The sequence below is a fragment of the Passer domesticus genome, chromosome Z, assembly GCF_036417665.1.
Source record: "Passer domesticus isolate bPasDom1 chromosome Z, bPasDom1.hap1, whole genome shotgun sequence".
In the NCBI taxonomy this organism is placed as follows: domain Eukaryota; kingdom Metazoa; phylum Chordata; class Aves; order Passeriformes; family Passeridae; genus Passer; species Passer domesticus.
In genome coordinates, this window is record NC_087512.1 from 6,087,411 (window position 1) to 6,091,294 (window position 3,884).

A 3,884-nucleotide genomic window follows, 5' to 3' on the forward strand; every position below is an offset into this window, starting at 1 on the left:
TAGGGACTTTCATGGGTTGGAGTGGAAGTAATTACACAATGGAAATTTTCCAGATTCCTGTAAGATCTTGACAGTCAGATTTACAGTTGTGTTTAGGTTGCAAAGGTGCAAGGAGGCACCTAATAGGATTTTCAAAAATACATAACCACTTTTGGACAGAAAATGAAATCATGAACCTAACTCTTCTGACTGTGTTTCTAGATCAATTCATGTGCTTATTTTTATTTTTTTGATACATTGTTAGAAAAACATGTTCTATTTCTACCAGTGAAATATTCCTGGGTTTTAACCAATAATTCTGAGTACATTGAATTACGTTTTGTGTGTGTATGGGTAGCAGGTGCCTTTTCCATGAATGTAAAGGTGCCTGTACACTGTTGGGCATATAAAATTTTATAAGTATGTGCTGACATTCATTTATACTCATGGAACAGACACTAAAGAAACAAGAAATCAATTACTTAGAAGTTTCAATGTAAAAAGGAAAAAAAACCCAAAAAACCAAAAAGCCGAAAACATTCATTCCAAGACAGAAGAAAATGTCTTGCTAACATATTGCTTTGTGCCTCAGATTATGTTGATTTTGGTAATTCTCTGTTGTGTGAGTGAACAAACTAGCTTCATTATAAAAGAAGAATGTGCATGTGTGTTCATGAGTCTTGCAGACTCAGTGTCAAAGAAAATGTGAATGTTTACATGGCTTTCAGCAGTTTACTGTGAAACTATCCACAGGAAGAAATGACAGCACTGTTCCAACTGAGGAAAAGAGATACAGCATTCAAATGTCACTATCAATACTGATTTAATTGCTCTATGTATATGAAAAAAAAAGAACAAGTCTCTACTGACAAAACAAAGAAAAATTGCCTTGGAAAGGCCACCTCACTGGCATTAAAAAAAAAAAAAAAAGAAAAAAGAAAAAAAAAAGAAAAATGCTTTTTGCTTTTCCATGGCTTGGGGTTCTTTTCCAGGGACCAGGACATCACACATAGTTTTCTGACTCCTAGACAATACTTTTTAATTTCCATTTCTAAACATATCAGATTTAGATTGCAAAGCAATGCAGATTTTAGGACGGTAAGAAAAGATTCCACAAAGACAAAGGTTTTTTATCTTGAAGCTGATAAGAAAAGTAGCAAAAAGAAAAGCATTTTCTGCAAAGGCACAAGAGAAAAGATCTTGAGAAGTATTTATGTGATATATTTCTTGGTCAGTTATGGCAAGACAACTGATATTTTGAGTTTCATTTTTTGTTCATGGGCCTTCATTTGTATTTGAGTTTGGGTTTTTTTGATTTTTTTTTTGTTATTTTTTTAAATATTGGGGCCAAGAGAAAAATTTTTCACATTCCTTCTTTATAATTTATTTGGAATTTCCATATATTGCAACTAAGGCTTTTACAAGCTTCGTATGGATATTTTATAATAAAAGTGTCTTCTTTTCATGGTGGCTTCTCTAATGAATCATTTCTCCTTCCTTTATTTCTCATTTAACTCACTTGAGGGTCATAAGGGGATCAAATCTACCTCTGTGGATGTTTCTAGGACTTCAGGCTTTCCTTTAAGTTCAGTCTTTCCTGCTCTTTAATATGTATCACCCATCATTATAAGCTTTGAAACATACGCTACTGGAGCATCGCCTTTATTAGCATATGTGGAAAGCTCTAGACAAAAAAAAAAAAAACACATTAATTATTTACCTCTTAAACAAATGTAGATTTCACTTGCAGAGGAGTTAAGTTCCAAATGCTAATACTAGGTCAAACACAGTACAACAAGCCAAATCAATGCTTATAAGTTTTTACTATCCTTTCCACCTCCATGACAGAAACACTTGAACAGGCTTGTGTTTGATGGAGAAAAATTTCCCAACCTGTCTTAGTATTTAATCCAAGTGGCTTGGGCCAAAGCTTTTTCCTTCTCAAGACTTGCAAATTCATACCTGCAAAGATGGGCAACCTGGCACCTAATGTGTTAATCAAATGTGTTTCTCATAATAAATCTTCTTTTATATCATGTAAGTATGATAGATAGATAGATAGATAGATAGATAGATAGATAGATAGATAGATAGATAGATATAGATAGATAGATAGATAGATAAAAAGATATAGATAGATAGATAGATAGATAGATAGATAGATAGATAGATAGATAGATAGATAGATAGATAGATAGATGATAGATAGATATGCAGAACCCATCACAAAATGGAAATAACCCAAATGCAATAACATAACAAACCATGTCTTAAAGTAAAGTTTAAATCCATTTCTTTGCCTTGGTTGTTTGCTTAAGTGAATTTGACCTTCCCTTCCCTCTGTCTAAAACCTTCCTGTTACTTGTGTTGTTATAGATTGTGACATCTGTGTAGCATTTTCCTCTTCCTTATATCATGGCAACAAGCAAGTTAACAATCAATGGGTAACTCAAAAATGTCCTTTATTCAGTGGCAGTGGATTTTTGAAAAGCATATTGACATAAAATTTCTCCCTTACCACCTTTACAGACAATTTTTACTAAAAAGAAAAACAAAAAAACCCCATAGATTTGACTGCTGCTTTAGTCATTGAAGACGAAGAAAGAAAAGTTTACTTTCCTTTAATTTCCAAGCAGTGATAAACAATAAATACAACCAACCTTTCTCTTCAAAAGGCAAAATAAAATCCAAATAATATAGCCTCCAAATAATTATGAGGAGTCTGGCTGTACTGTCAGGGAGCAATATACAAGATTCAATTTTAACTAGAGATTACAGCCCAGCAACCTTGTAGCCCTGAATGTCAATCATGTCACCTTCTCCTGTCAGGAAGTGTGTCAGGACTCATGGGCAGGGTGAGACAGAGGCAGTGTATTACCTTACCAGGGGTTGTGTCTCCTGTATTCAAACTAGTCAGGGGAAGAAATACTCCGAAGTTTCCTGTCCCTGCTCCTCCTCCTCTTCCAAGTGAAAACAGGCAGAGCCACTTCAGTGGGAACAATGGGATGTTCCCTGCTGCAGGCTTTCTCCTCCAGGCTGCCACAGCCAGGACTGTGACAAGGGCTTTGCTCTGCACCTCATGCCAGGGCAGGATGAACTAAACATTCCCGGGGACACATTCAGGTGCCTGAATGTCATGGAATCATCTTCCCTTGTTTCTGAGTGAAACACAAAAGCAGTTCATTATTTCCACAGAGGCTGGGGTGCTGTGTCCTTCACAGGAGTGATCTCTGCAGATTGATTTTCACGTTGACAGTTTAGGCAGTGATTCCTGACCGGTCCCCTACAGGAAAACGTGGCAGTGTGGTGTCTGTCAGGGCCAGTGTGTGCACAGTTCCCACTGTAAGGCCATTGGCATGAGCTGAGGGAAAAGCCTGGGCTTCTGCAGCTTAATCCCACACTTAATCAAATTGCTGAGGTGGGACTGGGGGGATTTAATTCTCTAGAGCCGTCCATCAGCTGCCTTCCTCTGGGAAAAGGAAACGGAAAGGAAAAAGAAAAAGGGAAAAAAGGGGGGAAAGGGGGAAAGTGGAAAAAGGGTGAAAAGTGAACAAAGAAAAGAGAAATGGATTAGGGGGAAGGGAGAGAGGGGAGGGAAAAGAAAAAAGAAACAGGAAAAGGGGAAATAGGGGAACAGAAAAGGGAAAAGAAGGGAAGGGAGGGGAGGGGAGCGGAGGGAGGGGAGGGGAAAAAAGAAAGAAAAATGCAAAATAAAAAAAAAAGAAAAAAGAAAAAAGAAAGAGGAAAAAAGAAAGAAGAAAAAGAAAGAAGAAAAAAGTAACAAAAGGAAAAAAGGAGGAGAAGAGAAGAGAAGAGAAGAGAAGAGAAGAGAAGAGAAGAGAAGAGAAGAGAAGAGAAGAGAAGAGAAGAGAAGAGAAGAGAAGAGAAGAGAAGAGAAGAGAAGA

The 3,884-nt window shown here is 36.9% G+C and overlaps 1 long non-coding RNA gene across 1 annotated transcript; it reads right to left on the minus strand.

The window, feature by feature from the left end:
* Positions 1-1,338: 1,338 nt before the first annotated feature.
* On the minus strand, positions 1,339-2,348 carry LOC135289421 (uncharacterized). The gene is made up of 2 exons (XR_010352167.1): positions 2,244-2,348; positions 1,339-1,663 (listed from the first exon to the last, which is right to left on the minus strand). It is a non-coding gene; the product is annotated as an uncharacterized LOC135289421 (long non-coding RNA).
* Between the last annotated feature and the right edge of the window lie 1,536 nt (positions 2,349-3,884).